Source organism: Crocodylus siamensis, chromosome 4 (genome assembly GCF_052110815.1).
Source record: "Crocodylus siamensis isolate JL-2025a chromosome 4, ASM5211081v1, whole genome shotgun sequence".
NCBI lineage: Eukaryota > Metazoa > Chordata > Crocodylia > Crocodylidae > Crocodylus > Crocodylus siamensis.
Window position 1 is genome coordinate 38,890,394 of NC_143398.1, and position 25,648 is coordinate 38,916,041.

The 25,648-nt window shown below is 42.1% G+C and overlaps 1 protein-coding gene across 5 annotated transcripts in view; it reads right to left on the minus strand.

The window, feature by feature from the left end:
* Nucleotides 1-25,648, minus strand: part of PLXNB2 (plexin B2) — a 350,959-nt gene that overhangs the window by 150,671 nt on the left and 174,640 nt on the right. For 2 of the 5 annotated variants that reach the window (XM_090042147.1, XM_090042145.1), the window contains exon 3: nucleotides 6,743-6,815. The gene's annotated coding sequence lies outside the window, so the exon portion shown is untranslated. Of the gene's footprint in view, nucleotides 1-6,742; nucleotides 6,821-25,648 lie in introns of all 5 variants that reach the window. The other 3 variants (XM_090042148.1, XM_090042149.1, XM_090042146.1) reach the window with 3 other exon arrangements.

A 25,648-nucleotide genomic window follows, 5' to 3' on the forward strand; every position in this document is an offset into this window, starting at 1 on the left:
TATTCTTAATTCAACAAGCTCCTGATTTGCTACAAGAAACATGGTGTCAGATCTATCATGCGTCACAAATGAACATTATAACCTGTTTGGTCTATGAAAGAGTGTACTTAATGCCTCTTTACTTATGACTGAAATTGAGCTAACTAACTTGATAGCATTCCACTCCCCTGTCTCACTATAGATTATGAGAAAGGAACTTTATGGGCAATAAAAAGTTTTTGTTCTATCAAATTTAGGGGGAGTATGTGTGTGTGTGTGAATATAGGAGGGAGAATACAGGCTTTCGATGAACCTGTTATTATTAGTTAACTAGCAAAGAGACAATTCAATTAAAAAAAAAAGTAACTTGAGAGACTAATCTGAAATTCTATCCTGCTACATCCTCATTTACTTATTTAATTTCATTAGGTCTATGCTTTGCTCCTCTTTAATTCACCTTTCATTAGTATGCAACAGTCCCACCCCAGAGTAAACCGCATTGAAATTTTGCTTCAAAATTCCCCTGAAGCTGTCCTTAATGCCAGCCTACATTAACAGTTCAGCTGCTTGATATTATAAAAAATAAAAACACACAGGCATTAGTGGAGCAGAGTGACCATTAGACCACAGGGCACGAACACAAATCCTGGATGTGCAAGTCAACATTTTTTTAATCCTTCTCTTCCCCTCTCTATTGGGCTTTGTGATAGGCAGAAGCATGTATTCACTATGAGTGGGGGCCAGGCAACAGCAAAGTCCTTTGAATTTGAAATGTGGACAATACCACCTATTAATTCAGTTGTATGTGCCTGCTCTATACGGCTCAATCAGTTGAGACCCTTTTTTGTTGAGTTTTTCCCTCCCTTAACAAACCTCTCAACCAAAAGCCTTTTGGTGCAGTTTTATTTAGCTTCCCACCTGCTCTGCAGTAGCGAGAATGCCCAGTGGAAGGTGGTAACATTGTTAGCTCAGCCTGCTGATCCTCAAGACAGAGGCACTGTATATAGTGCCAATTTTTAACTAAAACAGTGCTTTATAATACTTTAATGCGTCTCATTCAATGTGCAGCATTTATTGGATATTACAATGCTCTTTTTCTTATTTTTTGTCATGGCTAAGCAGCATAGCAAGAAGTTAGTTGTCTTTTAGCCCACTTATGCCATTTTGCTGACTGTGCAACAGCATGGGGATAGAAGAGCCAAAAAGCCACCAGAAACAGCAAATGGATCCATTATATTTGCAAGCTGACAGTGGGAGATGGATAAATTAACTATAGTTATGTCTGGTTTTTCTTCCAATTTCAAGCACCCTTCCCTCTGCACAGCCCTCACACACCCGTTTTATATAATCTTCAAAGGAAGAGCCTCCCAAATTTGCTTATGTTCTGTACATTCCTCAATTTTTGCTGCTCCAACAAGAAATCATTCTTTGCCAGCAGCTATGGAGAGAGGAGTGGCCCAGGGGTCTGAAGTTTATAGCTGGGAACCAAGGATTCAGAGTTCTAGTTCAGGATTTGATGGGCTCCCCTGTTTGGTACACAGCAGCTCAGTCTGATCAATGCTCTTAAACTTGGGGGCTATGGGCTCAACACTGAAATCCATATTTAGGCACAAAACGACTACCTAAAATTTTAGAGATTTGAAAACTCAGATCTCCAACTTAAAAATATGGTAGATAAGACTGTCCAGCACCTCACAGAATCAAGTTAGCCAATCAGATGACTAAGATTTGAAAATATGACTCTAAACATTGTTTCTCCTTCTTGATCTACAAAATGGGCAAAACACTCCAGAAATGGGTATTCTGCGAGTATCAGCCAGTATTGGCAAAGCATACTGGCAAGCCAAAGTGTCAGCTATTAAGGAAGGGTTATTTTGCATTAAAAGCAAATTGATAGTTTGATGCTGAATTTGATGCCAAGCCTTTCCTAACTGGGAAAAAAATTCTACTTTTTTCTCTAGTACAGTCAAGTACCAAATAAACAGAATACAGTCTGAATAGTACCAAATAAACAGAATACAGTTTTCTCTACTAGAGTCAAGTACCAAATAAACAGAATCCAGTCTGACAAGTTATGTGACAGAAATACTAGAGTGACAGATGAATGTGCAGATCAACATTACATTGAATATGAATGGAGTCCTCAAAATAAGTTGCGTATTCTGGAATCTGGGTTCTCTTCAATACCATCTCCCAATGGGTCTTAAAAAACAAATTAAGCCAAACTACCAGTCCAGAGTCAAATATAAATGAACTCGAAATAAAAAAAAAAGACAAGAAAAGAGAACAAAAAGCTCTACTACTCAAATCTCTCACTTGCAAGTATTCCTTAACAAGTATTTCTTAAACAAAGCCATGCTCAGGAGTTGATGACCAGAGTACAGTTCTCAAACAGGCATAGGCTTCACTCCTCACAGAAGAGGAAGAGACAAACACATGTGCCAAATATATTACATTTTCATATGTAGTTCGTGACATAAAACATTCCTAAAGATGTTGTAATACTTATGTAATACTGGTCAAATATTTACATAAGGTGGGTAAAGATGTAGAAAGAGGTAAATAAGTGGAAAATGCCATTTTCCTATCCAGAACATGCTTCTTTAACTGTTTCATTGCAGAACGCAAGCAACTCCATGCTTTTGAACAATTATTTTAATTTGGCCTTTTACTGTCCCTATCAATAAACCTCCAAACCTGCCTGAAGTATACACATATGCACAGATATTTAGAGGGTGGCAGCAAAAATGCTCACCTGAACTGAGCATACTCCAGCACCAGAACGCTCACTATGCAGGACTTTCCTGTAATCTCTTCTACTGGTGGCTACAGACTGATCTGATGTTGATACTCCATAATTGATAGCTCTCACGTTCTCATTGCTCCCTTTCTGACAACCAAGGAGAAGCAGGAGAAAGAGGAGAGGAAGAGCAGTTGGAAAAGGAGAAGGAAGGTGCTTCGACTGCAATGCAGGGGCAAAGGAAAGAACAGTAAAAAAGGAGAGACTAGAGTGGGAGTGTGTACAAGGTGATGAGACAATAAAAGTGTCAATGACCGGCTGCTGCACAGTCCCTCTCAAGAACTTTTATTGGGGCCCTAGATTCCAGTGGACCACACGTGCATAGTACTGTGATGCAATAAACTCCGACACTTATTGTTTCTCTGATACTGTGTTTCCACATGTGCCTAGGACCATAACACACTGAGCTAAGTCAGAGGAGCCCCAGCCGGCAAGGGGACAGGGGGTCAGCATGCCAGGCCAAGGCTGCTTTGACCTGGCTCAACGTGCCACAGAGGGGCTGGATGGCTGGAGGACAACAGTGCTCCTATGTGGGATATCCCTGTCAGTATCTACCTATGCACTGCAGTGGAGTAAATCTCTCCACTGTAACATAGTATCTAGTGCAGTACCAGTCTGCTGCAAAGTTTATTACTTTCCTCCAGCCTAAAGCTCTGCCAAGATGTTTACTGCAGAGATAATTAGCCAGGATCTGGGTTTTTCATTTCCCGCAGAAAAAAATGTGGATTTCCACATTTACCCGAGAAAAATGCGGATTTTTTTATTTTAAATGAAGAAACGCACAGACTTTGCACTTTTGCAAAGAGCAGGTCTGCAGGCTGGCAGAGTTTCAGCTTGCAAGAGGCTGGGAGGAATGAAAGGAGGGTGGTCAGGCAGAGGGTGCCACGTGCATGTATGTCTGGCAGGGGAGGGAGATGGGATTGAGGTCCCCACAGGGAGGGAGAGAGTGAGTTGGGCAGGGCTGGAGTTGGGGCCTGTGCTGGCTGAGGGGGGATCCAGGTTCTGTGTTCTGGTACTCTGCAGCAGCCACTGCATCCCACAAGCGGCAGCCAGGACTTGAGTACTGCTGCAGGGAGCACGGACCTCCTGACCCATGTCCCTGGCCCCACAGCCCTGGCAGCTAGGGGCCCTCTCTGGCAGGTACGAGCAGAGGGCTGTGGGTGAGGGAGTCAGGGGCACCAGCAGGGTTGGGAGTCTGTGGGAAAGGGGGAGTGAGGGGCTGTAGGGGCAAGTGAGGGGCACCAGCAGAGCTGTGGGGCTGTGGCTTGGGATTGAGGGGCCTGGACCTGTGTTCTGTGAGCTCGGGGCAGTGGGAGCTCTGATTTTCCATGATAAAAAACCCAAAATCAAATAAAAGAATTTATAGGTATTTAGAATTTATCTTATTATAGTGATTGAGATGCTGGTAGGCAGCCAAATTGCATTAAAATTGTAAATATGTCAATAAAAACTGTGTTCACTTGACACACACACACACACACATATATATAGCAGCATTTCATTTTAATAATGGATTTTGGGGAGGTTTATCAGAGAATTTTTGATTTTTTTTTAAATCAGAGAAGTCCAGGATCCTTACTAATTAGTCTACTCAGCAGTAAATGCCTCATGTAGATGCCACGAATTCTAAAATAAGGATCTGGTCACTGGCAGGCTTGGCTTTGGCTGAAAACATGAGAAAACCTGGTCTCTGCTCCAAAACCTACATTTTACTCAGGTCTGTGCACATAAACTTTAAATAACTATGAGAACAAGTAGGAAAAATTGAGATATTATCAATATTTTTTCTGGACGTCTGATTATTACAAAATCTAATGCAAGAGACTAATTCCAGCATCTTCGTTTGTCTGTTTGTACTCCCAGTTCAGGTTTCCTGTGTTTTGCCCATTTCCTGCCTGCTCCCAGAACCCTACATACACAGTTCTCTTCCTTGTACCCACATTAACTACACCATCCATAATCATAACATCACGTGCCAGGAGTTACCATTCTTCTATTCCTTTGGTCCTTCATCCATCTTGTCCTCTTTCCCTAGCTAGCCCTACTACTATATTTTTTCACACTCTTATCATGCCCTTCTTCCTTTTCAGCACATACAGAACTCTGCTGTGAGGGGAAACACACAGTGAAGCAATATTATTCTCCCAACCTACCAACTTTTGTCTCTGGCTCCACTTGGGAGCACAGTCTGAAAATAATGATAGGTCTTAAGAGGTTTACTGTTGCATGTTCACTTTTAAAATGCCAAGCTTTCCCCTTTTTTAATAAGTAGGAGAAAGCAAAAGGAAACATTGCATTTTCCCCAAGTTTCCCAAGACAGTTATAGAGTAGGATGATGAGATTGAAATGAAAAGTAATTCAGTCAATCATAATGTAAAAGTGTTAGTTGGAATACTATAAAAAAGATTTAGCTAGTCTGCCCATAGATCAAGAAGCTTGACTATATAGCAACTGCCAAACATTCATGAATGATATATTTAATGCTTTTAAGATACATCTCCCTGCAAAATTTAGATGAGGCCTGAATAAGGAGAACAGGAGTCCACACCAAGGGTTCAACACCCATACATGCCAATGAAAATTATCCTCCTACAGTTAAACAGTCAATAACATGGGTTTGAAAAGCCTGCGGCATACAGATAAACCTCCTTAGCAGCTATTCTTCAGATGCCATGTACTCATAACAGGATTTTTTTCCATGAACTATAAATTAGTATCTTTAAAAAATAAATCAGGCAGTTAGACCTATTAGTTTTAAGTTAGGCAGAAGGCAAAGCAGGGTGGCAGTATATTCCATACTTTATAGACCATTTGGATAGACTTACTGAGTTGCTCCTAAGTCTCATGAGGCAGCCCATGGGAAACAGGAGGCGAGATCGTGGGAAAAATGTAGTACATAAAAATGCTGGAACAAATCCGTGGCAGCAAGAAGTTCACGGTTATCATTATCCAGCACATTATAGCTACTTAAACCTCCCATGGTGAGAAGTCAGGCTACAAGTAACTCAGTATTTCTTTTTCAGAAGCAAACTTAAGCTAAAGGAGAATCTCCATTAGCAGTAGTGTCTAATGAACAGATTACTAGTTCTGATTTTATCTAGTAGTGAGCATAAGAAACTGTTTGTATACAGTACATATACTATCTAGACAGTGTCCACACATATCAAATACTCTAGAGAAAGGAGTAATGGAAAAAATAATACAGGCTTTCAATGGGGACTGGAATAGAATGAATCACAAATGCAGTAAATAGTGATTTTCATATTAATGCATGACAAGGGCAAGACAATAATTTTAAAAGGGTTTAAAACATGAAGTAGAGCTCTTAGCTTAATGATGGAGAACTACTGGAAAAGAATGACTTCCAGTGAATGGCAATGAGCTTAGCCCAAAACTTTAGGCACTGTATTTTATTTTAAGACACGTTTTCAAACAACTACGCAATTTTTCCCAATGATAAAGCCAAAGCTGCAGTGCAAATATGATATCCTTATAACACTAGTCAAACAGGACTTATCATCTTTATAATGAAAAAAAAATGCATCTTCCTTAAAGGACTTAAATCTCCTCAGGCTTCTCACTGGTGTTTAAAGTTATTTTAAATGGATATTTATAACCTAAGATTGCCTCTTCTGATGCAAATATCCATGTTAATAGTACTTAAGTATGCATGCCTTCCATAAAACATTTATACTTACATTTTATACAAACATAGATGCAGTTAACATTATAAAATGTTAAACTTATCTAAAACTAATACATACAATTAAATACTGATCCAGCTTTCTTGGTATGCACAAACTGAGCATTAAATTGTATGGGAATTTTAGGTGCATCAGGCATAAATAATAGGCCTTCAATCTGGCATAATTTGCTAATTCACTAAGTTATTTCTATGGCTTCTGAACACAAATCATTAGCAGTTATACATTTACTCTACTTGTAAAAAAGAAAAATACTTACACTCACTTGATCACTAGTTGTTCTTCACTGAAGTTAGTATTCTCCAGGGTGGTTTTCAGACTTCCTTTCTAAGCTTTACTTAAAAAAAGGAAAAGAAAACTGTTTGTAAAAATGTCATTATATATTTAACTATATTCATTCCTCAAACTTGTGAAATTTAGAATGTTAATTCAAGATGTTCTATATTGCTTCAGAATGCTTTAAATACATAAAACTTCTTACACACACACACACACACACACACACACACACACACGAGTGAGGTTTATTGCCCTTTAAACAACCTTTTGTCACATCGTAACTTTACATCCCAAAACTATGCAAGCTCAGGACAATAAGTCAGATGGACCGCCACTGCTAAACATACCTAAAGAATTCAAAACTCATCTGATAGAGATCCTGGAAGAGTTGGTTTTGCGTTTTAGACAGAAGATTGCATTGAGTTCATTGTAGTTAGGATCAAAGCTCCATTTTTTTTCCATTTTATGCAATATTCAGTACCTTGCAGTATCAGTCAACTTGAAAATCGTTTAGGGAGTGCATCCAGTACATCCAGGAGTGGATTAAATACTGCTTTATCAATACTTATTATGAAAATGACCGCAAAAAGGGTACAAAAGTAGAGTGTTCAAGTTGAATAAGAAAAGGCTGATGATTTTGGCAGAGATTTTCACAACGTACACACTACACACACTCCTTGGTTCAACAGAGATACTTTTAGTTAACATGCATAAAGAACTAATGTCCTTTTAAGCAATGAATAGAGTACTTTGATATATACCAAAAGTTTTGAAGCTGCACTTTCTAGCATAGTTGGATCAGAATCTAAAGAAAACACTAGACTCAAACTATTCTCCACACAGCTCACATTCTCATCTGTGTTTGCAACTCTGGCTGTCCTCAGAGACAGTGGAAGGATATCAATAGAAAGCCTTCACCTTTAAACTTTGTGTACAGCTTGCCAGGACCAGAGTCAAGGCCCACTAATGTCTGTTTATTTTAAGGGTTTGGTGAGGTTTAAAATCTTTCCTGCATCCCATTTGAATAGTTGGTGTAATGATGGGTACTATTTGCCTATCTTTATCCCGCTTTCCCCCCATTTTTATGACATTTTATTATTGTTGATAGCTATGTACCAGTTAATTGCCTGAAGCTTTACAGAACACACAGAAAAACCTTGATCCCATTTCAAAGAACTTGCGGTCTAAATGGGCAAAGGCTGGATGCAAAGATGTTTGATACAAGTCAAATGCTAAGCACACCTGTGCATAGCTTTTGTATTGATGAGTTTCATAAGTTTGAAGGCAGCATTTGGAGCTGAGAGAGATGCTACTTGGCATAAAGAGAGTGGTGAAGGGCCTCTTCAAGTGAAAAGCCAAGAGGAAGCAGTAAGAATATTGGCAAAGACAGCATGATACTGCTCCTTCAAGGTTTGAACTTCTTTACATAGTTTTTTTACAAAACAAGTACAATGATGGAAGACGTCAAGAGAGCATTTTGAATCGTGTGTTTTCATAGACTGAGTAGAGTGAAGAAGAGCACAAAATAAAAGGTTTCAAATAAGACATGGACAAGTGTTTTTAGCCTCCAAGACAGAGAAAAAAGGCAGATTTCTTCCTTTTCCATGGTAGATTAAGAGAAGAGAAGTTGGTAAAATGTGAAGGGAAGGGATAATAGAGCAGTAAAAATCAAGTTCTTTGGCATTTATGTCAGAATGACATGTAGAATCACTGTTGTCAAAAGCAATCAAAAAGATGTTATGATTTCAAAAGAAAAGGTGGCTCTCGGTTCCTATCCTGTTGATATAGAGCTTACATTTTGCACTGATATGTTGTCTTTCTTTCTGGGACGTGTTCAGAGTCATTTATTCAGCTTCACAATCGCACAATAACAGCAGTAACCATAGGCGATGGAAGGCCAGGGCTTGAGGCTTAGTCCTCAAAAACTAATTTTGCAGCAGCTGGTGACAGCAGTGGCACCACAGTGCTGCTTGGTGTGCAGCCAAGCCAGCGCCCCACGCATGCTCAGCTCAGCATGGCCAAGGCAGAAGAGGCTAACTACATCTTCACTGCACTGTGCAGAGCACAATGGCAGTTGCAGTTCTCATGCATGTAATCAGCCCCTCCAAGTAATATTTTCTCTCTCCATCTATGGCAGTAACATCACCATTTTGCAGATGAGGAAACTGAGGTTTGACAAAATTAAAGACATCAAAATGGATCATTTCCACAATTCTTCAGCAGAACCTGAAAACAAGATAGCTCAGCTTAATCTAAAGCTTAGGTCTTAACCATAAGGTTATATTTCTTCAATGATAATTTAAAGTATTTCAATAGCACCATGATCTTCAGTTTTTGTTAAAAGTATTTCCCACTCCTCCCAAGGCACCTTGCATATGGTAAGCAGATTGCAAATATGTCAACTCTTACAATAACGAAAGTACACATTCTCAGGCACCCAAGCATTTAGTTTATAATTTGTAGCTAGCAGTGCTGGAAAATGATTCCACCAAATTGTAGATACAAGAGTGATCTATAAAATAAATATAAAACCTTTCATAACCGGCTAGGGGTTGAGCCAGAATTCTGCTCCTCAAACTTTCTCTCCTTTCTCATACCGAGTCACTGGATTTCCAAGTGTTTTCCACTTTCAGAAGGTGGATTGTTTTGACTGGACTTTCATGACACAAGTGGTGCCATCTGCTGCAAGATCTATTTATTTGGCCCCTGTTAATGCTACAACAGCTTTTTCTGTAGCTTAGGAAGCCTGCAACATGGTAGGGCTTGGACATTCATGGTAGGACTTCAGCCAGCCAGCAAAGTAGGTAAGACAGAGTGGATATTTATGAAAAGTCCTTCATTATAAATATGCTAACATAAGTTTGCTGATGGCTCCAGGCTCTTAATACCTTGAGCCCCACAAATGCACAAAATCGCAGAGGTTCCTTGCAACTGGTTTTATATAACCCCAAACTGTGCCTGTAGCATGAAATGGACCATGTAAGAATTGACAAATTTAACAGCTTCCAGTTTGTTTCGTCACAGTCTCAAAGGAAGAAACGCACCATGCCTATCAGCATATTTAAGACTGTCAATACATACTTAAGCTCTGCAACATGGTAACTGCAAACAAATGGACTACAGTTCCCATTGAGAAGTTATATGTGGGATATGTTGCACTATAAAATATGGGGCAGAGGCTTGTCACAAGGTGCTTCACTAAAATGGTATTGAAACTTAAGATGATGAGCCTTCACTAGAGGTTAAAGAAAAAACCTGTAAAGGGCAAGTGTAGGAGCTTCCAGTCTGCTTGTGCTCTGTTGCCTTCCCTACTTAAATGTCCTTATTTTGACAAAGCTATGCAGTGTATCGAGTGCGTCCTGTGCAACTAGTAAGTAGTAAATGAAAGAATGAGATTATATTAAAGATGCACAAGCTACGGCAGTTTTGTTCTGGTGAATGGTCTCAAAAGAGCAACATATTTATCTTTGCAGTAGTATTTAACTGACTGCATGTTAGGATTTTTATTTAAAAGTTTTTATTCTAGTTTAACTCCAGTTTGTTTTCCTAGTCTATCAATGAAAGATGTACAGGACCCAACTCTGCACAAGAATAATTTATTCACCTGGTCACATCATCATTATTATTTATACTGCTATAGCACTTAGGAACCCTAGACTAGGACCCTAGTACACACAGCATTTACATAACATTGAAATGTATCCTATGAACCTAAACAGCCAAGTCAGCAAATTCCCACTGATGCCAGAGCCAATTCCACATTACTCATTCTGATTGAGACTGAAAAGGACTTTAAGGAAACTAAGCTTTTAAAATACAATGAAGTCCAGGGGGAGTTTAATGTCCGACTCCTTCAAGTTCTTTTGCTTCTAGACTAGCTGGAATTTTCAAGCACACAGTGTATGTACACGTAGTCTAGCGATTCATATATAGAAGCATACATACAAACATGACTAAGCCCCAAACTTGGTGGTAAAATATATAGTAAAAATGGTATTTATAACCTACCTTTGATTGCCTCTCCTATACTCTGCCCCACTAATCCTATCCCTCAGGGTTATTTCATATTGAAAACCCTCTGGCAGCTTTCAGAAAGGTAAATGTTTAGAATTAAAAATAGCTGCAAAAGACTGGTTACCCCTCCTGTCCCACAATGTAAGTGAAATTCCTCCCCTTTCCCTAATGTTACAGTGCTCGAAAGTGGAGTAGCAGCAGCATTCCACCTTGAACTGCCAACAGGATAGCACCTTCCATTTTAATATGGTTAAAAATAAGGCCTTTATACCAATGAAGAGAAACTAGAAATTGCCTCTTCCTCATATGTTGGGTTATAGCACTTCCAATTATCCATCTCAGGTTTTTATCAGAACTTGGAACTTACACTGGCAGAGCTTTTTTTTTTTTATTGCCTTGCTCCTCATATTGAAGGCATTCACACATATGCAGAGAGAAAAGAAGGGAAATGAGATTGCATTAGGATTTTCCCCTTGTTGTCACGCATCTACCTTGTACAGATATAAGAGTAGGGTTACCAAACATCGGGGTTTTCCTGGACATGTCCTCTTTTTGAGTTCTCCCATCTCTTTCCAGAAAGTTTTTAAAAATCTGAACAAATAACCAGCATTTTGCTCTGCTCTGCTCTGTTGTTGGGAGTAGGGGGAGAGCAATTGGAGACAGGGGCATCATGTGCTTCTGCAGCCCTGGCAGCTACATCCAGGTAAGTCTATGGGGAGTGGGGGTTGGAGGGCCAGGGCTTGGGGACTGTGGGGGTGGGGAGGGAAAGAGATAGGTGTGAAAGGGGTTGGGTGCCTGCCAATGCTGGGGAATGGTGTCTAGGCATGAGGGCTGCGACAGGGCAGAGAGGCAGCGCTTGCCCCTCCATCAAGGGAAGGGGATGGGGGACCCTTCAGGGGCAGTGGGGAGCTGTGTGGCTGGGCTGGTGGACACTGCCCAGAACACACTGCCCAGGGAGACTGTGGGTCAGGAGTGAAGGGCTGCAACAGGGATGGGGCATTGCAGGTTGGGACTGAGGGGCACCAGCATAGCCTGGGGGGGGTGAGAGACTGTAGGTCAGGAGTGAGGGGCACCAACAGGGCCAGGGGTCTGTGGGTCAGGAGTGAGGGGCACTGGCAGGGCCAGGGACTGCAGTTTGGGAATGAGGTTCCCCCACAACATGTATCCTCTTTTTTGGAGCTGGAAATATGGTAACCCAATGCAAGAGAAAGTACAAAACAGTGGAGAACTGATTTCTCTCTCCCTCTAACAATGTAGTCAGACTCAAATAGCAACTGTACAGAGCAGAAGGATACCAAAAGTACTCTCAAATTCTAAATTTTTACAGGTAAAAAGGTACTTTAGAAGTATTTCCAACTATGAGGCATAAGCAAGATGCCTGGTGGTGGGCTGTGATGATATAAGTGCTATAAACACTAATTTAGGATAACTGACATAACTCATCCATTTATATCCACTTCCTAGTGAAACCTTTCTAAACCCATACCGCAAAAGCCACGACTGACAGACTTTTAGGCACAAGGTACCCTTGCTCTGGTTGAAAGCTTAAGATCTTTCCCAACTATATAACTGGTCCAATACCATATATTGTTCCCACAAAATCCTTGCCTCTCTCATTTCCTGCATCAGTCCAACATTATCACATGGTAGACAGTATTTTTTCAAATATTAGTTTTCTGTAAGCACTGTAAATGAAAGAGACAGACAGGTGCAAGCTTTCCACACAAACTAGCATGCATATATTCTTTTGGCCGCAGAAAAAAGGCTTTGATGCTTAGAAGGAACTTCCAGTTGCATCTTGTTGATGTAATAAATTGGTGGTGAGCAAGTATTTCTGAACCACAGAAAACAGGTATCCATCCAGCACCTAAGAAGCCTGGGCTCCTAAGCATGAGCTACAGGGACTTGTACTTTTGGTCTCCAGTTTTATCCCAAGTGTGTTACCTGTGCAGATGCACTTCCCTTTACCAACAGTACCTATGGTGTCATTTTCCATGTGGGTACTATATGATTTTAAAAACAACTGTTTTAGAGGACTCTATATAACTATCTGTCACTGTGTGGCAGAATCACATACTCTTAACTCTGAGGTTTAAAAAATTAAAACGGATGTATTAGAAGCTAGTTCTTACCTTGTTACTATGAACCACTGTGAGTAAACATTTAACAGTGCTGAAAAGGACTACAACAAAGACCGTTTAGCAAGGCAGTTTACTCCTGTGATATTAATCTTTTGGGAAAAGCTCCCAGCTACAGCGGCCACATAGATCTTTCACCTTATTATCCTTCTATCAGGAGCAATGTATTTCCTTCCCTGCCTGGAGGACTTCTCAGATATTTGGGACACCCAATAGCAGCATGGGATTGGATACCTCTCTGATAAGAAAGCAAGCAGTGCCATCCTGTATCAGACTAATGGTTCACCTATCCCAGTACCCTGTCTCCAACAAATAGATTATTTAGAGGGGGAGTACACGAGGCATATCTAGAGTGATCCCTCCAATACCCCCCCTAGCATTAACCATTATTGGTTTAAGGATGTCAGAGGACAGATTCCCAGATAGTTGTATTTAATAGCCATCAAAGGTCCTATCCTTCATGAATTTGCCTAATCCCTGTTTAAACCTCGGAGAGCTATGTTATTCTGAAGTCAGACAGATGGCAAGGTAGAGATGCAACTTATAGACTGAATCAGAGGCATAAACTTTCATGAACAAAGGCTCACTTCATCAGAACCTTTTTTGAACCTGGTTAAACTATGTATAACCTACTTAAGCATTAAGTTTTACAAGCTAATTATACACTGTCTAGGAAAAAATGCTTTTCTCGTTTCTGACTCACACACTGTCCTTATTAATACAGCCTTTCTGCCTTCAAGCCTATAACAAGAACAAAATCCGTGAGCGTTAAATGTATGGACATTTTATTTTGGCTAACAGAGCTTATTGTGCATTGATTAATTAGAAGACTAAGGCTGAAATTCTTGGTCCACTGAAATCAATGGGAATTGTCCATCACAGCCAGCATTTCAGTGTGGGTTCCTAGTGTGCTTTTATGTACAAGCATATTTCGACACAGTCTGATTTTTAGCTCTGTTTCAGCTAACACTGTAGCATCATGATTTTTTTTTTAATTATTATTATCGTTTCATAGAGCAGTAAGTCTGGAAGGGACCTAAAGAGATGACCTAGTCCAACCAGGAATCCAACTTGTATCCCTGGTATTATTAGCACCAAGCTCTAACCAAATGAGCTATACAGCTGGCACCTGTGGTTTTGGTTTCGTCTGCTAGGAGAATAAAACCTTCCCAAAACTGGCTAGGTCACTACTTTTGGTCCCCATCCCTACCATCTTTGTTAAAATTGGAGGAGATCCATATAGATGCCTTGTGCTTTTCTAATGTACAATAGCCATTCTGTAAACTTTAATTTGCCAGGGCGGAGCTAAAAGTTCTTTATAAAATCCTGAGTGAAATTCCAACTCTTCCCCACTCATAGTAAAATAGAAGCCCAAAGCCTGCATGTCTCAAGAAAGCAAAAATGAAGAGATAGCCAATATGCCTGAGGCAATGTAAGTGGCAACACCACCACCACTTTGCATTAGCAGTGTTTTCCATCAAAATATTCTAAGCACTCCTACCACTTTCCCTTGCATACAAAGAGAACGTTGCACAGACAGTAACTGACAGCCTACAATCAGATGGCTGTTGGTAGAGTTGTAGAAAAACACAAGTATCCTGGTTTCCTGGTCCATACCCTAACTACTGTATCATGCTTCCTGCATGTGGAAGGATTGTTTGATCATATAACACAGGGGGTGTTAAATCTGTTCGACCTCATGCACTGGATGAGTAGGCAGGTCCAGTCTACAGACTGGATCAGGCCCACGTGCCTGAACCAGTGTGTGTGGTACTTGCCAGGCCAGTCCAGGACATCAGCCTGAGTGGGTACCAGGGGTGGCTCAGCCCAGCACCTGGGTCTAACAAATGCTGTGGGTGACTCCCTAGGGCATTGTCTATGGGGCTGATCAGAATCAGCACAGCATGTTAATCAATGGGTCAGCACCAGGGGCTGGATGATGGGGCTCCGCATGTTTGACACCTCTTATGTTGCACTTTGCTAGTGAAACCCGTGCCTTACTACTAGAGTTTTGCACAGACTGCTTTTAAGTGGCATGAAGTTATTATTCCATAAGAGAACTAAGTTCCTTGTTAGGAATTTTTTTTCATGTATTTATCATAATTCTGGCAGACATCTATACACCCATGCATTCAGATGTGCCCAAAGTTCACCTAACCAGTTTAGATCCACTCCCACTCCACCCCTTCAATGCCCTGAAGTGACACTTCCCATTTCCTTCTGATCCAGCTATTACAGCTTCTCTCTTTTTCCCTCTGAGATAGATAATAAGAGGCTAATAAAACACTAAATCAGTTAATAAGATTCTTAGAAAGACATATTGGAAAGTTGAAACAGCAATTGTTGCCAAATAAATCTGTAATGATCTTGAGAACCAACACTGAATCAAATTATGGGTTAGTTTACCTTTGCCCTAAATTTTTCAAAGTAATAAACACATACTAAATCTAACAGCTATACATCTATTGGTCCTCCGAGATCAAAAACATCACCAGCAGCCTTTTACTAGGCTATGTCTGGATTTACAGATACTGCTGCTCTATCTATATAACATACTCTGTAGTTGTTGGTTTTGGTTTTAAAAGTGAACACAACCCCCTTCCCCTTCCCCCCCCCCCACAGAGCTGTTAACAGCTACCCTAGGGACACAGAATATAGTAAAATTTGCTACATTCATTATGTGGCTCAATCAAGAAAAAATGTGCAAGAATGAAGAACAAAAGTATATCAGAACTTCACACCTGAATCAGAAAATTCAGTATTTGCTTTATTTCATTCTTCCTTTTATCTTCCTGTAGGTGAAGGAATTTCACAGACAGTTTTATTTCAGAGAGCACTGATTTTCTATCGATCTGGTCTGGGTTTGAAATAGGATACTGCATGAAATAGGATCCTTGGAGCTTCAGGCATGCCCAGGCTTGCAGAGGAGGTTAAAAAAAAGTTTTAAAACACACAGAGCCTGTAAAAAATAATTTTAAAGTGCCCTTCCATTTCTCTTGACTGGAAGTAATATATTATTTCTATAGTGCCTTTCATATCCAACTCTCAAAGTGCTTTATTATTTATACAGTGCCATTGGTGCGCATGGCCCCTTAGAAACATGAATTTTAATAGCCAGCCAAAGTGATCCAAACCACAAAGGTAATTAAGGTTGTTTATAACTGGCTCAGCAAGAGGATTTTTACCCTGCTCCAAAGATCTCACAACCTCTGGGCCCACTCCTGGAATCCCTTAATTATGCAGTCAGCAGGAATACTTGCACAAAAATATGAAGGGGCATTCCCTGAGTTAGAAAGGATAAGAGTTTTGAGAGTGATTAGTAGAATGGTGGAGTGTGTAGAAATTTTAGGACATGTCCATCTTGCCCAGTCTCCTGTGTTACAGGGGGGACAGAGAACGGAGGCTGCAAGGTAGTGACCTGGGCATGACCAGGGTTTTTCCCTGTTCTTCTCTCCCTTGCAGTCTCCAGCATTGAAGAACAAAGGGGGGGGGAGGTAGTTAAAAGAAGTAACATGACAAGGACAAGATAAAAAAGTGACAGGAGATGAGGGGAAAGAAGGGTGCACAAGAGAGAATTCCTTCTATACAGCACAGATTTTTGCCCTTCAGTGAATTTGCAAAATACTGAATAAGAGAAAGGAAAGGGGAAAACAGAGAAAGTGCATTTGGGCAGGATATTCAGAGCTTTACAGAAGCTATTACAGCCTCAAAAAGCCCAAATGTGCCTTCCCTAAAGAGAATGATTCTTCTGGAGTGCAACAACAATACAATTCAATTAAACTTCCCAGCACACAAAAGCAAGACAAACAAGCCATACCAGCTGTAAAGAAACAGAAGGCAGGGCAGAGAACCACTTTATGCACCAATGCAGTCAGAGTCAAGGGCCACTCCGCCCTGCCTGCTGCCTGACTTCAGACCAACATGGGTAATACCACCTCCCTCTGTAAAGAGACAAGATTGACCTTTACCAAAGGTAAGCCCCATTAGCCCAGGACACTGATACCCCCTGTATCCCAGCTTTTGTTCCCCATGTGCACTTATTAAATAGCTCTAGAACAACCCTGTTAGTACTGGGACCATTTTGAAATGTTTTTTAAAGGATTCCCAGTCCTCATCCCAATTGGGAAATGCAGATTTATAAAATTTTAAACACGTATATTAAACTGGCCATTTGGAAGATGTTCCAAAAGAAACTAGGCAGGGTCCCAACATAACTTGCCTCATTTCCTACATACTCATTCTCCAGGCTTATTGGCAGCCAAAACTCCCAAAGATCCTGCCTTCAGTCAGTCCCAGGGCTCCTGAGTTCACATCTTCCTGGCAGGCCCTGATCCCAGATATTCCAAGCTTCAAGACAGGTTGGGTTTTTTTTCCGGTTTTTGGGTGTTTTGTTTTGGTTTTTTTTGGGGGGGGGGGGTGTTCTCAAAGTCAAGGATTTCACACTCTCTGGTCCCTCAGGGCTTCCTTTCTTGGGTGAACAATCAAGCTGCCCTCCTGAAGGGCAGACAGCCATTCAAACAAGGACTTCAGAGATTGGGTTTTTTCATTTCACTTTGGAACAAAAAAGTTTCTGCATCTCAGTTTTTCACATAATGGAAAATTCCTGCTCCAGCTCGGCTCTGCAAGCTGACTAATCATTACACAACGTATGAAGAATTCCATTCCCAACTGAAACTGAAGGCGGTATTTTAGGCTGGTTGGAATTTGGCTTGGGCACCAGTTTAACATCCTCACGTCTCCTGAAACATACCAAAGACCTTGATTTCTATGCATGCAAAGACCCTCCAGTAGCACAGACTTCTCAACTGAGGAGTCACCTCCTGCAGAGCCCAGGTGTTACTAAAATCATTGCTATGCAACACAGATGATCTCTCAAAGCAAAAGGCAGGGTTGGCATAGTATCTGCATGCAAGCTATTGTTTTTTCAACTTTGTCCTTTAATAAAAACTGCTCATAAGAGTAAACTTTCCAAATTCACCTTTTTATATGTTTATACAGGGCATGAGTAAAATAATAATAATAATAAAAAAATGGGTGGCACTTAATTTCAACACTTTTTTCCCCCCAGAAACTAAGAGATGCCTTTTGGCTTCCCATGAAGGAAAAGTAATATATATAAAAGAAGTTCCAAAGTTTCCTGCTCAAACAAATCTCTCTTCTCTGTTTCTGCAATTAAAGCTCTCCCACAAAGAGAAAAATATCACAATATATAATTTTCTATTTTTAAGCCAATTACAAGTTAAGGACCTTGGAAAGGAAGGGGTTAACCACTTGGGACAGAATGTCAACTTCTCAGTAATTTACTCTTCCTGTAGGCATGGAGGAAATCCACTGTGGCCACAAATATTCCTTGCTTGTTTCAATGCTACTCTTTGTGAAATGAATTATAATGGCTAACCAAAGCAATCCAAACCACAAATGTAATTAGTGCTTTGTAAGACTGGCTCCACAAAATGTGGAGAACTTCTCTAAACTTCCTTGCAGGTTTTATTTGATGCTTTCCACTACATGGCTTGCAAACTTTACTGATTTCATTTCCACTTTCATCTCACAAGCGTTTCAGCAAGAACATACTTGCTCTTAGATTTTTTAATTTTCACCCAATTAGAAGATGTGGGAGGAGAATCTCATTCAAGAGTAAGTGTGGTTTTATCAGAAATACAGGTCATAATTGTCCTTATCTACATTCTGCAGATCAGAGCCCACAATTAACACCCGAGTACTTTTCAGGGAAGGCACCAGGTGAAGCTTGCGAAGAGAGAATATGGCCACTGAAACATGCACTATCAAAAGATCTGTGGACATAGAGAGGCCCCTATAGACTACACTGTTTAATGATGCAAGTATTATTTTGTCCTATCTATACTAGCAGTTATAAAGGATAGCTGAGGAGCAGGAGGTATGACAATTGTCAACAATTAACCAGTCCTCCTTTCTCTAATGTTTCTGAACCCAGATGTTTCCACTATTTGCTGTAATGAGAAAATATAAGAAATTGATCCCTAACCTCTTAAAAGTCCTGGCATAGTTTGTAGGGCATACCTGGCATAGCTTTCTCAAATTCCTATCTAACATCCTATCCTTGGTAAAAACATATCATTTATACTTCTTGGATTTTTGTGACCAATTCAAAATGCTGAGATCTGATTGTTTCGTTCTCTAATTTTAGTTCAATGGAAATCTTGGACCACTGCGACAATGCAATTTTTTCTGCATTTTTTAACGCATATAATTTTTGAGATTTAGACTTAATTTGATCTGTTATTGCAAGACGCCTTGTTGGACCTGGTGCTGGCCACGGGAGATGACCTGGTGAGGGGTCTGCAGGTGCTCGACCACCTGGGCAACAGTGATCATCGCCTGCTGGAATTCACCATCCAGCGCAAGGTGGCAAAGGCCTGCAGCAAGGCAGCAGCCCTAGATTCAGGAGGGTGGACTTCAATGAGCTAAGGAGAATAGTCTGGAAAGCACTGAGGTCCCAGAGGGGAGGGGAGCCAGATGTCCAAGGAGAATGGTCGCTCCTTCAGGAGATGATCCGCCAAGCCTGAAGGGAGGTAACCTCAACACGGATCAAAGGGAGCAGGAGGGCACACAAGCCCCCATGGCTCACCAAAAGCATCCAGGAATGTCTCCTAGCTAAAAGGGAGGCGTACACCCAATGGAAAGGAGGGGTCATCACCAGGGAGGACTATACTGTAGTTGCTCAGGGATGTAGGGGGGCAGTCAGGAAGGCCAAGGCAGAGACAGAACTGGGACTAGCTTCCCAGATTAAGGACAACAAGAAGTCCATTTTTTTTTTTAAATACACAGGGGGTAAAAAGAAGGTTCTGGGTAATGTGGGGCTCCTGCAGGGCATGTTAGGAAATTTGGTTGTCACACCAGATGACAAAGCCAACATATTGCTTATGTTGCATATAGCTTCAGGCATCAAGGACAACAAAAAGTCCTTTTTCAGATATGTGGGGAGCCGGAGGAAAAGCAAGGGCAATGTTGGACCCCTGCTAAACCAGATGGGGCAACTGACAACTGACGCTCAGGAAAAAGCCAACCTATTAAATAGGTACTTTGCGTCAGTCTTTCATCAGTCACACGGGATGCCATGCCTGCTATGGGACAGGGAAACCTGGGTGAGGGGGATCCTCTACCCTCCATCAATGCTGACCTCGTGAAGGAACACCTTGAGAAGCTGGATACTTTCAAGTCAGCTGGCCCTGACCCCAGGGTACTCAAGGAGCTGGCGAGCGTCATAGCCCAGCCCCTGGCACGGATCTTTGAAAACTCCTGGCGCTCTGGTGTAGTGCCCGAAGACTGGAAGAAGGCCAATGTGGTGCTGATCTTCAAGAAAGGGAGGAGAGTGGATCCGGCTAACTACAGGCCCATTAGCCTGACTTCTATCCTGGGGAAGATATTAGAAAAGTTTATTAAGGAGGCCATCCTTGAGGGACTGGCCCAGGCTAACATTCTAAGGGATAGCCAGCATGGGTTTCTTGCCGGTAGGTCTTGTTTGACCAATCTCATTTCCTTCTATGACCAGGTGACCTATCACACCTGGACAAGGGAGAAGAGATTGATGTCATATATCTTGACTTCAAAAAGCTTTTGATCTGGTATCCCATGATCACCTCTTGGCCAAACTGCCCAGTTGTGGCCTTGGCTCCACCACGATCCGCTGGCTGGGAAATTGGCTTCGTGGTCGGACCCAGAGGGTTGTGATTGATGGCAGTCACTCATCGTGGTGCCCTGTGACCAGTGGGGTCCCTCAAAGCTCTGTCCTGGGACCCATACTGTTCAACATCTTCATTAACGATGTGGACATTGGAGTCAGGAGTGGACTGCCCAAGTTCGCTGATGACACCAAACTTTGGGGCAAAGCATCCATGCCAGAAGATAGGCGGGTGATCCAGGCTGACCTGGACAAGCTCAGCAAATGGGCAGACGAGAACCTCATGGTGTTTAACACCGAAAAATGCAAGGTTCTCCACCTTGGGAGGAAAAACCTGCAGCACCCTTATAAGCTCGGCAGTGCTACGTTGGTTAGCACTACAGAAGAAAAAGACTTGGGGGTCATCATTGACCACAAGATGAACATGAGCCTGCAATGCGATGCTGCAGCTAGTAAAGCGACCAAAATGCTGGCGTGCATCCATAGATGCTTCTCGAGCAAATCCCGGGACGTCATTCTCCCCTTGTACTCGGCCTTGGTGAGGCCGCAGCTGGAGTACTGCGTCCAGTTTTGGGCTCCACAATTCAAAAAGGATGTGGAGAAGCTTGAGAGAGTCCAGAGGAGAGCCACGCGCATGATCAGAGGTCAGGAAAACAGATCTTATGATGACAGGCTGAGAGACATGGGACTCTTTAGCCTGGAAAAGCGCAGGCTCAGGGGTGATCTGATGGCCACCTACAAGTTTATCAGGGGCGACCACCAGGATCTGGGGGAACATCTGTTCACCAGAGCGCCCCATGGGATGACGAGGTTGAACAGTCACAAACTCCTGCAAGACCATTTCAGGTTGGACATAAGGAAGAATTTCTTTCCTGTCCGAGCCCCCAAGGTCTGGAACAGTCTGCCAGCAGAGGTGGTTCAAGCGCCTACATTGAACACCTTCAAGAGTAAATTGGATGCTTATCTTGCTGGGATCCTATGACCCCAGCTGACTTCCTGCCCTTTGGGCAGGGGGCTGGACTCGATGATCTCCCGAGGTCCCTTCCAGCCCTAATGTCTATGAAATCTATGAAATATTTAACAATTTCGTTGGCTCCATTTTCCTAAGCAGGGACCAGAACAGTCATCCCCCTGCTGGGCCCCCCTCAGGCCCCAGGGGAGGGGCACCTAGGCCAAGGGTTAGTGAGAAACTAGTTAGGGAGGTTCTGGAGGGACTGGATGTATTCAAGTCAGCTGGTCTGGACAATCTCCACCCTAGAGTACTGAGGAAATTGGCTGAGGTCATTGCGGGACCCCTGGCATGGCTTTACGAGCACTTGTGGTGCTCTGGTGTGGTGCCAGAGGACTGGAAGAGGGGCCAACGTGGTTCCCATCTTCATAGAAGGGAGGAAGGAGGACCCGGGAAACTATAGGCCAGTTAGTCTTACCTCGATCCTGAGCAAGCTTTTTGAGAAAATTATTCTGGAAAATATCCACGAGGGGCCAGCAGGGGAGATCATGCTTAGGGGCAACTGACACGGGTTCATTAGTGGCAGGTCCCGTCAGACCAACCTGGTGGCCTTCTACGACCAGGTCACCAAATCATTAGATGCAGGGGTAGCAGTGGACATAGTCTTCCTGGACATTCAGAAGGCCTTCGACACTGTCTCTCACCCCGTTCTCATTAAGAAACTGGGGGACTGTGGTGTTGACACCCACACAGTCAATTGGGTCGCCAACTGGCTGGAGAGCCGCACCCAGAGAGGGTAGTGGATGGGTCATTTTCAACCTGGAGGGATGTGGGCAGTGGGGTGCCCCAGAGCTCAGTCCTTGGGCCCCCACTGTTCAACATCTTCATCAGTGACTTGGACGAGGGGGTAAAAAGCACCCTGCTCAAATTTGATAATGACACTAGGATGTGGGGGGATGTGGGCATGCTAGAAGGGAGGAATAGGCTGCAATCGGACCTAGACAGGTTACAAGGGTGGGCGGATGAGAACAGGATGGGATTCAACACTGACAAGTGCAAGGTGCTGCACCTGGGGAGGAAGAACTAGCACCATACCTACAGGTCGGGGAACTCCCTTCATGTCAGTACAGAGGCAGAAAAGGATCTTGGAGTCATCATTGACTCCAAGATGAACATGGGTCGGCAGTGTGGGGAGGCAGTCAGGAAGGCCAACCGTACTCTGTCATGTATCCACAGATGCATCTCAAACAGGTCCAAGGAGGCAATACTCCCCCCTCTATGCGGCACTGGTCAGGCCGCAGCTGGAGTACTGTGTCCAGTTCTGGGCGCCGCACTTCAAGAGGGATGTGGACAACATGGAGAGGGTCCAGAGGATGGCCACTCGCTTGATGAGGGGGCATCAGGGCAGGCCCTACGAGGAGAGGCTACGGGACCTGAACCTGTTCAGCCTCCAGAAGAAAAGGCTGAGGGGGGGATCTAGTGGCATGTTACAAATTAGTCAGAGGGGACCAGCAGGCACTGGTGGAGTCCCTGTTCCCCCGAGCATTGCCAGGAGTGACCAGGAATAACGGTCACAAGCTGGCAGAGGGTAGGTTTTGGTTAGATATCAGGAGGCGCTACTTCACGGTCAGGGCGGCTAGGGTCTGGAACCAACTTCCAAGAGAAGTGGTGCTGGCTCCTACCCTGGGGGTCTTTAAGGGGAGGTTAGATGTACACCTTGCCGGGGTCGTCTGACCCCAGTACTCCTTCCTGCTACGGCAGGGGGTTGGACTAGATGATCTACTCAGGTCCTTTCCGACCCTAGAAACTATGAAACTATGAAGGAATATCTGTTACTTTTATTTATTTATTAATTTTGGTCTGTATGGATAACAGGAAAAAACACCTTCATTTTCCAAGATAAATTATCCATAGATTGCTTTGTTAAAATCTACATAACAGCAAACAATAAAAAACCCTTTAAAAACCATCTCATACAAAGGAACCTACAAACTTTAGATTAAATTATAGTAAGGGAAATAAGTTTATTGGCTACTGAATAATTAACACAGCTATAATTTGTTTCACCTTTAATATTACTTACCAAGTAAAGGAACATAAAAAACCAACTACATGAATAAGCATATTATCATAATTGTAAAAGTAGAGATTTACAAACCAAATTTATTTATAATCACTAAAAAGCGCTATGGGAAATGCGAGTAAAAATAAGATAATGCAGAATCAGGCTAAAAGCTGGCTAAGTGCACAAGTTCATGGACTTGGATAAAAATCTTTAGGGTTTTTGATCCACATCTGTTGCAAGTAGTCAAACACAAACCACATTGTCATAGGTGTAATAGGTGACTCCCTTCTTGAAGGCAATTCAGACCCCTGGCTAAAAGACATAAAAAGAAAGAGATGCCCTCTTGAAGACAAACAGGAAATATTATTTTTCTAGTTATCTGCATCTGCTCTGATATAAAACCCCCAGCTTTCTCTCTTATATACACATACTTAGCTCTGTCATTGAGACAGACATTTTTCCAGCAGTCTGATGTTGTATAAACACAGACACTTCGACAAAGCAGGATTGTTTTTGTACATAATTTGCTGACACTGCTGTCCAGAATAGTGACACACTGGGGACTGCACAGATTGTATTCCTCTAAGGGCAATACAAGGAAGTGATAAAATGGGATTTGGGAGGGTAAAGTGCCCAAGTAAAAAATTTCCACAAGTTAATCTGTAACCGTGTTTCTATATAGCGTGGGTCAGAGCAGCTGGAAGTCACTCAGGTGTACCTGAACCAGAATAATTGCTGCAAAAAAAACTATTATGTTACCTAGTGTTCCCATTCTCTTTCTCTGCTTCACATTCCCTCCCAAACCTAAATGACCAGTTCTTCCAAAGGAATGTTAAACCTTGTGAGAAAGTTTGAACTCTAGAAAATCTCTCTCTTTTTTTGGGCAGTTTACCAAATTAAAGTGGCTTTATGAACAGCCATGTCCCTACATGTACATGTATACCACCTACTATTTTTAAAAAGTGCATGATGACTTCTTGGATTAAGGCACAGGTGTTGTACTCATTTTTACAAGAGAGTTTCCCTTCACGTGATTTCTTATTATCAAGGGAAAAAGAAACATGCACATATTGCAAACACACGAAGAAAACCTCAACTCCAAGACATCTATTTCTGCTCCAAATGGCAAACTGACCCACAAACCCCAACAGCTCTGTTTCTCCTTGGCACAAATTCACATTGTATCCTTCCCACTACAATACCTCTCTACCTTTTATTTTTATTTTTTTTATTTTTTTACTCCTGTACCTAAAACAGACGGTGCAGCTAACAATAATTAGAGTTGAATTTTCTACTCTAAAATATTAGATGAACTCAACATTAGACAAAACAAGCTGTCGCATTCCTGACCATCATCAGTACTCAGGTTTCAAGAGGTGAAAAGGCACTGGTTACAATTTTAAAAAACACAGCCTTCTGCCAGTGACATGATCTAATTGTACACACAAAGCTTGCTTTACTGCCTCCTGGTAAGGCACATACTGATAAGCAGGCAAAGTAAAGTTTAACTTGAATGTAAAGCGTGCTGTGGTTTCCAAATGAACAGTCTGACACTTCCCAATGCAGTGGCCCCCATCCCTGGAATAAGGCTATGCAACTTTTGCATCACTGCTTTTCCCCTTTATTACTTTCATGAATGTTTAAAAATAGGATGTACAACAATTATTGCCCTGAAAATGCTTCTTTAGCCCAATAAAAAGGCATTCAACCTTCAAACAAATTCCCAAGCCTACCTGCTTTGATTTGTTCAGGCTTCCTAGACCACATCCAATTAATATTAAAAGAACCAGAGAAATGGTGCTCACTGATAATTCAGTTAACAGTTGGACCCCTGATTCTGTGATGAGCTATGTACCTTTGACTCTCATGGAATTCAGGAGGACTAGAAGGTGATTGACTCCTACGACTATCAAGCTCATTAGTTGTGGAAAACTGGGATTGCTTGGTTCTCACTTGTAAAAATAATGAGGTGCAATTAAGGCTGGCTGGCCATCCTGCTGAACAGGCTCTGTTTGTCTTGAAGAGAATATGAAACACATCATTCAAAAGGCATTTAG